Consider the following 13527-nt stretch of genomic DNA (forward strand, 5'->3'; position numbering starts at 1 on the left):
TTTGTAGACTATACAGTTTCCCATCTGATTCCCCATTTAGTTAGCCAAATACAAAGAACCTCGAACCATTATATTACTTTCATTTTTTGGCCGGCCTATTCCGCTTGGTAGAACATCTGGAGATGGCTAGTTTGAAACAAAGGGAGATAAAACATTCTTTGTGGATGTATTGCATCATCATCCACTAAATCATTACTTGTTGCAATTCTTGTGTACTATAGATTTCATTACTTCAATCTTTGGTCATAACATCAACTATTCTTTGTCAAAATGCAATAAGTGTCACTTGACGAACATGACCTCAATCTGGATGCTTTTTGTCCATTTTAGCTACCTTTCCACATAAAAACCAATGATCTTTCCAGAGAAAATAGCTCCATGCATGATCTAAGTCTCTTGTTATGAGTTTTTGAGGATAATGCTTCATCTGCATGGAAGGCAACTTTTCGTTTCATGTCAGTAAAATTACGATGGCAATCTTTATGAACCAGCATCCTTACAGGTCTGGACATTCACGAAGTTTGCAATAATGCAGTAAAGTATGTAGTCATTTTGTACCCACCACAACTTTTTCTGAAAGTTTTTGAGACATATGACACAAATTTCATGATCGAAGTCTTGTTCAGCCTTGACTCAAAACTAAAAAATTCATTATGTGAATGAAACTGACTTTCAGCTTAAAAAAGTGGTGGGCGGCAGTTATTCAAATAAAATGGTTACAACATATTTTAGCAAGTAAAAACATAATCTGCCATCAAAATTTTCCTTAGTTATAAACTGTAGAGTTTACTTACCGTAACAAATGTAGCTTTTGAACCTTCAACCACGATACGATCAGTTTAATTCTGCTTTTTATTTTGTTTTAGTGTAATAATGTGCTACTTTGAATACAAAAATAGCTGTAGGTAAGGGAATGGGAAAAGAAAAAAATGCAAGCATCTTGTGAAAAGAGAGAAATTCAAGAAATCACTATATACAGATTTCAGAGGCAAAAGCTAGTGATATCATTAGTGACATCATCAATGATATATTTTTAATTCACAATTTAATTTTTCATCAATTCTTGGTGATGTATGCAAAGTTATGAAATAAGAATGAAAGGAAACACAGAGTTCCGGTTATTTTTATGGTAGTGGTAATCTTAAAATTGTACAAAAGGCGACTGAATTTTGAAAAATACCCCTTGGTACTTTACTAACTGTAAAATATTCTACCCAAATGCACTTTGAAAGGATTTTGGATATGTTAATCTATAAAATTGCAGTCCTTTTTATACCAAATTAATTATTATAATATCTTTTTATGGGTTTCATCACTTTTTTACTTATTTTTACTAGACTAATTTCCAATTCTGTGAAGAAATCCCTTGATTGTGGTCACGAAGTTCGTATGATTGGACTTAATTTTAATGCCACATTTTTCTGTGTTAACCTTGTGGCCCTTATTTTCAAACTTGAAACATTTGAGTGGGTGGGTCTTTTCTTAGCATCTTATTGAATTTTTTAGTAACAGATTGCAAAGAATTGTTGTTGATGGGCACCATAGTGAGTATAGGAATGTAATATCTTGTGTTCCTCAGGGTACTGTTCTTGGCCCATTTTTTTTTTCATACTTTATTCACATATCTGGTTTTGCCTGAAAAAGAAGAAGGTTGTTGCATATGCAAATGATGATACTCTTTTTTTTTTCTTCTTTTTTTTTTTTCTTTAATTCCAGTTCCTTAATGTAGATTTAGGATTGCTGAATCCCTTAATAAAGATCTAGTTAAAACTAGCACATTGTGCAAATTATGGGGCATGAAGTTGAACCCTAACAAAACTCAAAGTATGATTATAGCAAATTTACTTTTGAGAAACACATTAGGTTTGTTTCTTCATCAATTGTACACAAAATTGGCTTATTGAGGGAGTCTTTCAAGATTTTTGGTGATCAATCTATTCAGAAGAAGTGTTTTAATTTTTTCATTCTGCCATGGTTCGAGTATTGTTCTCCTGTTGGATCTTCAGCTGCTGAATCTCATCTTAATTTGTAGGACAAGAATGTGCAGTCTATTAAATTTGTTATTCTTGATGTAGATATTAATCTCTGGTACCATCCTTTAATTAGTTCTTTATGCATGTTGCATAAGATTTTTCCTTATTTTGACCATTCTTTGCATTCTGATCTTCTCAGACAGCACCATCCTGTTTGTGATACTAAGTATGCAGTTTATTCTAATACTCATGCCCTTTCCATCATAAGGTTTAATGCTACACAGTATTCTAGAAGTTTTACTTCAGCTTTGACCAAATTGTGGAATGATCTTCCTAATCAGGCAGTTGAATCGGTGGAACTTAAAAAGTTCAAACTTGCAGTGAATTTTTCTAAGTTGAGGCTAATAAGTATCTCCTTATAGTTTGTATATGAAAGGTCTATGTTGTTACTGTTCTTTAAAAATTTTATATTAATTGTTCATGACTTCTTTTGTTGTTTATTTCTTTATGCTCCTTCCTCACTGGACTATTTTTCCTCGTTCAGTCCTTTGAACTTATAGCATCCTGCCTTTCCAACTAGGGTTGTAGCTTAGCTAGTAATGATAATAATAATAATAATAATAAAAGGTATTTTTTGACATCAGGATCAAAACCTCATTAATCCATATTATAAACAAAATACTGGTCACCCAAGCTTTCTCTGGAAATTCTCAAACCACCCTCTGCTTGCCTTATATGTTTCTTTTTTTGCTAACATATCTAGCTTCTTTTTCACAATGTCACCATACAGTTCCTTTCCTTTTTCACAAATTATGTTTTCGGTAATCGTATCTCAAGCAGTAACTTTTCAGTGTTTTAAAGAACACATGGACGTTGTTTCGTCAGTGTTATAATCCCTTTTGCAACATCAATTGATTTGATATCTTTTTTCTTCAAAATTGTACGAATTGTGGATACTCTTTTATTGAACGGTTTAGCCAGGTCAGCCATATGCATACTTTCATGCTTCATAAATAATTCCTTATCCTTTTCTATTGTTATCATCTCCTTCTATTTACCATCTTTCGTAATCATCTTTGAGGCATGATGAACAATAATAATTGCTGCTCAAGAAAGAATTCTGTCACAAATTTACAAAAAAACAGTTCCAAAGACAATCAAATGAGATGATGCTTCTATGAGTGCTGCTCCTAGATTGGAGGAGTCTTAAGCCTCTAAGCAAAGGGGGGGGGGGGGGGTACGAGCAAATGAAAGACGAAATGGGGTAAAAACCAAGTGAACACAATGTGGTTAGTATATGGACATAGTGTGATTGATTTCTGCACATCTCATGCTAGTCTTGTTCATAAAGAGTTTCTATATGGAAAAAAATTCTTTGCTCGCTGACTGATGCATTGCCCTTAACCCAATTCAAATTTGTATCCCCCTGTTCTAAGTTAGTCATAACCCAAAGTACTATTATATCCTATAATTTTATGAACGAGTGATATTTCTGGAAACAGTAGAGACAAAACTCTGCATCCCATCTGGGACAATAGATTGTACCCGCTTTCCTTACTCAAGGCCCCTAGCTTGTGTGAGAACAAAGATATCAGTTTCTTCCCTTTGGTCTCTGGCCTAGGAATGATATGGCAGCAAGATAATTTTCTGAAGAACCTTAAAGCAGCTGTTTTACTACATTCAAGGCACCAGCCACCTGTTGAGATACTATCGTTTGACTGGCCAGACAGTACTACAATGGACCCCTCTCTAGTTACAGCTCATTTTATCTTTATCTACACATACACCGAATAGTCTGGCCTATTCTATCCACATTCTCCTCTGTCCTCATATACCGGACAACACTGAAGATGCCAAATAATTCTTTGCATAAGAGGCTAAATAATGCAGTGTAATTGTTCAGTGGCTACTTTCCTCGTGGTAAGGGTAGAAGAGAGACTTTCGCTATGGTAAGCAGATCTTCTAGAAGGACAATCCAAAATTAAACCATTGTTTTCTAGTCTTGTGTAGTACCATAGCCTCTGTACTATGGCCTTCCACTGTCTTTGATTAGAGTTCTCTTGCTTGAGGGTACACTCTGGCACACTTTTCAATGTAATTTCTCTTCCTCTTGTTAGTTTGAAATTGTTATAGCTTATATATGAAATATGTAATTTAATTTACAGTTCCTAAAATATTTTGTTTTGATTGTTTAATTCTCTTGTAGTTTATTGGTTTCCTTTCCTCGCTGGGCCCTTGTGCTTATAGCATCTTGCTTTTCCAACTATCTTGGTTTGTAATAGTAATGATAATAATAATAATGATAAGGTTGTAAGCATCTAGTAGGTATATATCCACTGAAATGGAAAAAAAATTTCTTGTACCATCTCATTGATTTCCTTTTACATTCTACCAAAAGTATCTACATACCTGGTTTATCTATGAGGCGCATATTTTTCACGTAACATATTACATCCAGTTTTTATAATGGGCTCCTCAGTCCTAAGTTGGTTTTTCTGTTTTGTTTCCCATCATTTTGTGAGGAGGGCAAATTCACTGCAGTCTTTTCACTTTAGCACCAACATAAGGTTTTTCTTTGTTGTCACTATGCCTCCCTTCTGGCATACTGTACGGAAATTTTGCCAAACTGTCGTGTCTTATACACAGCACCCACATGGCTAGTATTCTTTTCATAGAGAAAAGTACTCAGAGCAGGGCTGGTATAACAATTGGGTATAATGATATAACCTTTATTTAGGTATGGATTCATCCTGAATTTTTCTGAATTTGATTTAATTGGAATGTTTATGTTTTTCCTGTATGCACAATAATATCTAAAACTATCCCGGTTTGAAAATATAAAGTATATCCTCATACAAAGCTATTTCTTTTAGTTCTTTTATATTGTTTGAATGTCAGACACACTTTGAACAAGATATGAGAATCATAAATAACTAACTTTTGTAATACCTTGAAATACTTACTGGAACAATTTTGTATCAGGGTCCTAATATTTCTAATTGTCCCCAACCTATCGCCCCTATATATAGTTTGTATCATGGTTCTATGTTTCTAATTGTCCCAACCTATCCTCTTATATATTTACCTTTCATCATTATCAACATAATGGAGAAATTTATATACAGTATATCTAATTACCTATCATGACTCAAGCATTTTGAAGATATTGAGATAAATGTCAGTTAACCAATAATCACAAACATGATATTTATGTGAGTTACTAAAGTATAGTCAAGTCAATAAGACCATTATTTCTGTGTAAGCAACTACCTTCCATCTCATTCCCAATGTATTAAGATCTTGTCTATGAATGCGTTGTTCTTGCTAACGGTTTGTCTCATCTAACATTACCTTCTCTACCTCTTCATCCATAAATAATTTTTAAAAATCTCATTCATTGGCATTGTGGGGGTAGACAAAAATCTCGAGTAATTTCTTCTTCATCTACGAAATCATATTTCATAGGAACTAAACCCTCGCTGAGTGCCCAATCATCTGAAGCAGAATAAAGCACCTCATTGTTTCTTAGGGAATATGTCTGCCTCTGGTCACCACTGTGAGAGTTACATGATCGCCAACTTTGCGGACCATATTTCCCCTGATTGTAAGCCTATTCGTGCTGGGTTTAATATCATGCAAATCACTGAATCGGGAAATGTTATTTTGATCGCTGTTACTTTCAGCTTCTAAACTACAGTGCTGATCATGATGATCATTAGAAAAAGGTTCTTTGATCTAGATTTCATTTTTATTGAAGCCATCAGAAGTGTTATTAGCAATTTCTACATCTTCACCACTATTTTCACCTAAAATATGGTCTGCATCCAAACCTGCATATGACGTACTCACGCAGGCCTCTTACTGATTCATTTTTGGCAAAGCTAAGGGGTGACTAGCTTAGTGCTATCATTGCTTTTTCACCCAGAGCAATTAGGGTTGCCAGTTTGTAGATTAAATGATGTTGTTTCCATATGTACTAGAATTGGTCTTGGTAAACATACATATTGATAAACATTACCTTGAGATAATTCATCTAGTCCTGAAACTCAAAACGAAACACAAATTTTCACCACATTAGCAACTCTGCTACCTCCTATTTTGTGCCCCATTGGCAACACTGCTAGCTGAACCGGCTGTCCACACAAATTTTAACCACATTAGCAACTCTGCTACCTCCTATTTTGTGCCCCATTGGCAACACTGCTAGCTGAACCGGCTGTCCACTCACTGTGACAATCATTTGTTACTGAATTCACAGACTGTTAGCAGCCCGAGCACTCTGTTGTGACATGGGATGTTAAATGAATCGGGCACCCTTTAAATTCATACATTCACACTCCCTGTTAAATCAGCTGATGCCATTTTCCCAAATGATTTGGTGGCATTACTCAGTTTTACCAAATACTTACCTTGCCTTGTCATGACAACAATAATCAGAGCAAAGCATTAGCGACTCAGATCATTTTAGGAACACTTGAATTGGGTTACGTTAAATGCAAGGTTCTTTTAACAAGTGCACGTGGCAAATTATTTAATTGACTGTTGGCAATCGAAATCATGTCAACTTTCCACTAACAATTTCATCTCCATTAATGAGGATAGTTTCGGGTGAAAGGTTACAAATCATCGGGTTAACATTACTTTTAAAACATAACGAATCAAGTACTAATTGATAGGCAGTACGGGTGTGTAACGTAAGAACAAATATGATGACTGAAATTTCACTGAAGTCATTGTACACATTCCATTTATTATTTAGCTAAGTACATCCACAAATATGACACCAAAAGAATTATGTATATTAACTTTTAACAGCTGAATTATAGGTAACATCTAATTACATCCTACACCCTAGTTATTACTCAAACATTTCTCCCCTTTTTTCGAATAATTGTTATCATTGTTACTCCCTATTTAACACAAAGTTTTTTCAACCTGCTATCACACTTGCCCAAAAATTACATTTAACACGTTCGGAAGCGAATGCCATAAATATCAAACATAAATGAATCACTTCAAATTAGACAAATCATGCAGCTAGAGTCCACAAATTACACAATGCAAAAAAAAAAAAAATCATAATTATCTACACAGCAACAAGAATAATTATTACTTTTTCAGAAACAATAGTCTTTACTCAAATGTTTAACTCTGAAAATATATTACTTGACTAGTTACAACTTAGTTACTCTACACATCTTAACGACATATTACAACACATTCGTTAATTATGAAAACGTACAGGTGTTTGTACCTCTTTACTTAACTTAGGTGGTGGGTTGCTGTAGGGTACTTTAGGTTTTCGCCCTACGGTTGCTGTTTCAGAGCCACTCCCAAATCCCTAGGTTTTCCTTGGTTACCTTGAGTGCGCTGTGTACGCCAGGAGATCACCTTTTTTAGAGCGTTTGCGGAAACCCCAAGGGCTGCTGATGATGGGATGGTAGGGGCTCATAGGAGGGTGCTGGCTCTTCGAGGGTATTTCGCAATGCTGGTGTTCCTGTGGCGGGGGAAACAGGCATACTGGTAATCTCAGGCGTAGTGTCCCGCAGGAGTATTACTGTGACGTCCTCTCGGAGATGAGAGCAATTCCTCATAAGGGGTTCCTCCCTGCCACAATTTTGTTTTTGTCGGCAGTTTTTTCCCCGGGCGTTGGCCGTCCCCTCCCTCCCTCCCTGACGCAATGTTGACAGAGGGGTTTGTGTCTCCCACCTTGTGGCTTTCTTTGGGTGATGTTTGTTACTGTTATTGTCCCTGACATCGGCGTCAGAACTTTCTTCTTGATTCTTTCTAGGGAAATCAACTGATATAACAGGTTCCACATATGTTCATTCAAGCGATAAAAAAAACTTTCATCGTCACTCACTGTTCGTCTCTTCTTGCCTCTTATTTTCTATGGTAGTGTCTTCTGCCTCTGGATATCACTTGCATTTTTTGTGTTGGTTGCTCTACCCTCTTGCGCTTTTTCTTCTTATTCTGGCTCTGCAAACATTGCTGCTCCTTCAGCCAATCTTAGATAGTGGTAGCTGTCATCTTGTCTTTTTCCTTCCCTTTGCTTTAACGAAAAGAAAATTTTCTCAGCACTTAACACTCCCCTCTCTCTCTCTCTCTCTCTCTCTCCTCTCTCTCTCTCTCTCTCTCTCTCTCTCCTCTCTCTCCTCTCTCTCTCTCTCTCTCTCTCTCTCTCCTCTCTCTCTCTCTCTCTCTCTCTCTCTCTCTCTCTCTCTCTCTCTCTCTCTCTCTCTTTAATTCTGTCTTAAATCCCATTAATCTTCCAACAAAATTTGTGACATGGGATGTTAAATGCACACAAAAAATAAAGAAGACATGGTAGTGATATTGTTTAACCTTCTATGACAGCGTTAATTTATTTTCAGTTATTGATATACATTGAGAAAAGAGCTTCTTAGTTAACAATAATTTCTCTTGATTATGAAAATCATAAGTAAAGATCACCTGAACTTTATGACAATTCAAACTTAAGAAATCTTCTCGACTCTTTAAGTTCACGTAGTCTTAGTATCCTTTCCAAGTAAGGAGTGGAGCCACAAATACTAATTACAGTACATAAAGGGCATTAAACAAATATATGTTAAGAATAAAATCCTGGTTTTGTTACTTGACAATCTCTGGTGTATTGCGAGCCTGACGTTGACGATGGCACATGAATATAGCTCGTTCCTCGACACCTCTCACCCAGCTTCGAAGGGTGAGGTTTTATGGCACCTGTTTATATGGAGCTAAAGTGCTTCTTTCATAAGATAGGTAGTAGAATTTGTGTTATCCATCATCAAAACCCCCAGTGCTTGTCCTACCTCCCTCATGCATTGAGCTGGGGGTAAAGTCTATGTTAACAGTTTACATGGCACCTAGAGTGCCCTCATTTCTCCCAACCTGCTTTACATTTCTATGTGACACTTGATAATTTTGAATTTTCATATTCCTTTTAGCCCCGTGAATGAGAGCCTTCATTCTTTAGGGGTTTGTTGATTCTTTTGTAACACCTGTTACCTTAGTGTCTTATGTGATATCCTTGTGTGGATTTTCATTGATTTTTATAATTTTTTGAGAAACGATGAAAAAAAATTCTATACTTGTATAGAAGAACTCTGCCATCACCCCTTCTATCCCATCAAGAACTGACCCTTTCTGTGGACTGTTCAAGTTACAGGGAGTACAAATCATGTGGTAATTGTACTTATTGTAAAGATAAGGTTTTTTTCTTTCCCGCAGTACTAATTGCACTTGGTACAGTACTATAGTAATCATTGCTCGTATTAAACACCTAAGTCCTTTCATTACAAAGGGCTGCTCATAAGGCTTGTGAACTCCAGCATGGTGTAGGCCTATGATGGATCCAGTCCATGCGGGTACCTGGCAATAAGTTACACCTCAAGTCCCCTCGTTAATCCTGAGTCTGGGATAGGTGCTGGCCTAGTACAACTAAGTGTTGGTTCTCAACTTGGTGTGTAGGGTCGTAGGTTGCTTGAGCGGCCTTCCCAGTCGCACTATCCTTTGTCTACCCCTTTCCCTTGCTTTGAGATTGGGGTCATTAGGGTCTACATCCCCTTTCTCCCTCTGCTTCTCGTCTGTTCAGCGAGGTTCATTGGACTGGTAAATCCTTGGATGGGTGATCATCTAGGATTTTCAGATATCTTTATTTTGGTGGCTCTTTTTTGTCACTTTTTCTGCCGGCCACTTCAGGGCTTCCTCTTTTCCCTGAGACTTCATGTTTGTTCTTGAAGTCTTTCTGCTCCTTCAGTTTCTGAGGGTGAGAGATAGATTTCTTCTTAGGTTACTATCCCACTTTTGTCTGCTTGTCTTGGCAGCTTGGAGTACTGGAGTTTTTGTTGCTTCCAAGGTCCAGAGATCCTTGTCCTTGTCCTGTGTTGTTGTCCTCTGGATGTTTTCCCCTTCATTTAGGGGTGGGAGGGAAGAAGAAGGCAGGTGTCTGCGGTACTTTGCCTTCTTCGTTTTTGTCTTGATCTATTTCCTTTGTTTCTTATTGTTTGGTCAGTCTCCTTGGTTCTAGGCATCATGGCTCTCTTGTTGGCGAATTTCCCTCAAGCGGGGAGATTCATCGTTCTTCAGAAGGAAGCCTCTAGTGGCTTATTTATTTGTGTTCATTGAACTCACTTTGAATTGTTCACATAGGGGACAGTCTTGGGGTTTTTCTTCTCCTTTTGACTCCTTTAGTCTGCTTTACAGTAGAGAGTGGTTAGTTGAGCAAGTAATGGGGGTTTTGAGTGTTCCCTCTTTCTGCTCTTCCTTTCTTTTTCCTCTCTCTGTTCCCTTTCCTTCAGGGACAGTTTGGGTGAGGGAGCTGTTTTCTCTTTTCTTTCTATGAAGCAATTCATTTCTTCAAATACTTTGTTTCTGGAGTAGAGTCTCAAACAGGGGGGTTAGTTTTTTCTGTTGTCAAGAACTCCTTTCTGTGGAAGTCCCTGATCCAGCTGTCTGTCTCAGGAAGTTTTCCTTCATCCTACTACATAGTGTCAATTCTATAGTATGATTGATGAATTTGAGTTCAAAACTCAGAATGAGTTCAACCACAATGTCGAGAATGAGTTCAACCACAATGTTGAGATTGAGTGTTGTCCTTTGAGTGGGAAGCTGCTCTGAGTATTCACTTATTCCTGAGCATTGAAGACTGTTCCCTCATGGGCACACCCTTAAGTGGAGAAGGATGTCACAAGCTGAGTAGTTTTTACATTGGCTTTCATTAGTCTTTGGGCTTGTCACTCATTTTTTTCATTGGTTCGGGGATCATGTCTATGATGGGATGGGTCTCTTTTTAACCCCGCCGGACTTCTTGTTTTGGTCTGATACCTTGGATCTGGGAAGAGTTTTGTTCTGGGATCCGAGGACGTTTTGGTCCAGTGTTCATTGGAGAGAGGGACCATTCCTGGAAACCTGAGCATCTTGTGTGGGACGTTTAGCCTGGTCTTCCCAGATTCCCCAACTCTTGAGTCTCTCTCTTCTTGGCTGTCAGCCCGTCGAGGTCGACAAGTCTCAGCTGGACTTTGGGTCTGGAGGTCTTCGATGTTTTGAGTAGGACATGGCATGTCAAAGTCGTTTTGATCACCACTGCCACTCTTTGAGTGTCAGTGTCATGTTCCTGTTGCTCCGTTTCCCGGACTGTCAGTTCCAGTGCTCTTTTGCTAGACTGGGAAGGGCTCCAGGCTTTTGCCTTTCTTCTGGTCTCACTTGTGGAGACCTTCTTTGAGGTAGGATGACTAACCTCATTTCTGTGCCCCTTTTTTGGCCTTGAATGAGCAGTTCTCTGTCTTTTTGGAGGCCCTGTTGGAACCTGTCAGAGGAGCTTTCTTCTCAGTAAGCCCATTTTTTTTCCCCAGTTCCTCAAGGGTCTCATACCTAGTCTTCTTGCTTGGAGACTGTCAGGAGGTTCTCCGGTCAGGAAGGTTTCTCTTACTGGGTCTCTGCTGGTTAGCTCTAGCCATATATATGTCCACAAGCTTGGTCGGTCTTCAGATGTGGGTTCCAGGCTTAATGTCATTCTTTCAGGCTTTTGGCTTTACTTGTGTAAGACCATTGTTTTCATGGTCCTTCTGCTGGACAGGGGCCTGTGTCGTATATGTTGAGATGAGATTCCATGAGTTTTCTTCATCTCCTGTCCTCAGGGGTCTAGTTCTGTCATGTGAGGCAGTTGGGTTTTTGTATCCCTTTTCTATGCCAGTGACTTTGGAATCTGTTGTTACTTTCCCTCCGCTCTGCTCCTGTTTCTAGACCAGTGGACTGTCATAGTGCTCTTCCTTGGGGGGGTTTGAATCGTTGTCTCTTTGTGCGGTCTCCCCTCTGGTGTCTTCATTGGAGCAGGTGCTACCATTTTTGCCTGTCCCTTTTTGGGCTCCATGGGAAAGTATGGTCTCCCTCCATAGTTGCCTAAAGGGAGTCAAGGTGGACAGTCTTAGTGTTCTTTAGAGGCTTTCGTTTGGAGGGCTCCTTTGGCGAGATCTCTTTTCCTGGCTTTATTTGGCTTCTGTCATTGAGAGTGTGAGTTTCAGATGCTCCTCTGCCTCATAGCTAGGTGGGGCAGGACATGGTTTGCCTTATCCTCTGGAATTTGTCGTGAAGACGAAGGTATTTTTGTTTCCCATTCCCAGGTTCTCCCCCCCCTCATAATGTCTGGCTTTTTACATGAACACCATGGATTCACATTTTGCTTTGTCCTTTGAAGAACTTCTTTCTCTCTCCAGGACATTGTCGCCTTTTGTTTGTCTCTCCTTGGAAGTTCTCGAGTCTATTGTCTAAGAGGATATTTTCTCCTTTCTGGGCAGGTTGTTTTCTGGGGGTCTTGGTATTCTTGAAGATCAGGCACTAAGAGACCAGTGATGGATAGGTCGCTACGCATCGTTTTATGAGGTATTTCCCCCTGTCGCCAGAGTGCTTGAAATGGCTACTTCTCCCAATACTGCTTTCTCCTTCTTTGAGTCATTTGTCACTGGTTTTTGGCAACCTTACTCTTTGGGCCCAATAGTGACAGCGGGACAGGTGGTCAGACTTGCAGCTTGGGGGATGCCTTCTCTCTCTCTCTCTCTCTCTCTCTCTCTCTCTCTCTCTCTCTCTCTCTCTCTCTCTCTCTCTCTCTCTCTCTCTCTCTCGATTGGATGGAGTTTGCCTTTTTGTGTGTACATAGTGTTGAGCTTAGATTAGGATGCTATACTCTTGGGCTTGGTTGGTTGGGCTTCATATGACTTAGTCTGAGTAGGGGTTGGTCGTAATAGTTTAGAGTTACTTACTTACTTTAACGGCTGCTTTTCTGGTCCCATACAGGAGGGGAACCCCACTCTCTACAGAACCTCCACTGTCGTTATATCTTGTTCGTTCAGAGTATTCATTTCATGTCAGGTATTGCTCATTTACTGTTGAATCGTCACTTTTATACAACTCATGGAATAAGAAAGTCTTCCATTTCCTCTTGAAAGCCTTAATGTCTTCAGTCATTCAGATGTCTTGGGGCTCCACATTTAAAGGTTCTGGAGCCTACAGTAGACATATATCCAAGTTCCAATAGTTTGAAACCATCTGTATCTATTCTCGTGCCAACACAATTTGTTTGCTGCGCAATATGTAGTAATTCACTTAAGTATTTTGGACGACAGGTTCTGATAACTTGGTGAGTTATTGTACATATTTTATATTCAATTCTCGTTTTACACGGCAGCCTGTATAAATCAATTAGTATAGGGGTGATCCTTTCTCTATGTGGGACACCTTTCATCAGTCTTTGCTCCTCTGTTTATTATGTTTTGTAATTTCTTAAGTTGTACTTTTGGTAAATTGTATTAGATGGAGTTGCAGTAGTCAATCCTAGTAATAACACAGTTTATCACAAGTTTCTTTAAAAAATTTTCATCCAAGTACTTTATTATAAAAGCATTATTTCTTAGATGATAACCAGCAGTTTTTACTACATTATTTCTTTGGGCATTTAGAGACAAGTTACAGTCAAGAAATACAACTAAATAACAAACTTTACTAGATATCGGCAATGAGTCATTATTTATGTTCATTTGAATATCACCCAAGCTTCTCA

The 13527-nt window shown here is 38.5% G+C and overlaps 1 protein-coding gene and 1 pseudogene across 6 annotated transcripts in view; both read left to right on the top strand.

The window, feature by feature from the left end:
- The window catches only part of LOC137657944 (uncharacterized), a 201223-nt gene that overhangs the window by 173776 nt on the left and 13920 nt on the right, over window positions 1-13527 (top strand). The window lies entirely within an intron of this gene.
- LOC137658059 (small nucleolar RNA U3) lies at window positions 10447-10675 on the top strand (annotated as a pseudogene).

The sequence above is a fragment of the Palaemon carinicauda genome, chromosome 18 (assembly GCF_036898095.1).
Source record: "Palaemon carinicauda isolate YSFRI2023 chromosome 18, ASM3689809v2, whole genome shotgun sequence".
NCBI classification, from domain to species: Eukaryota; Metazoa; Arthropoda; class Malacostraca; order Decapoda; family Palaemonidae; genus Palaemon; species Palaemon carinicauda.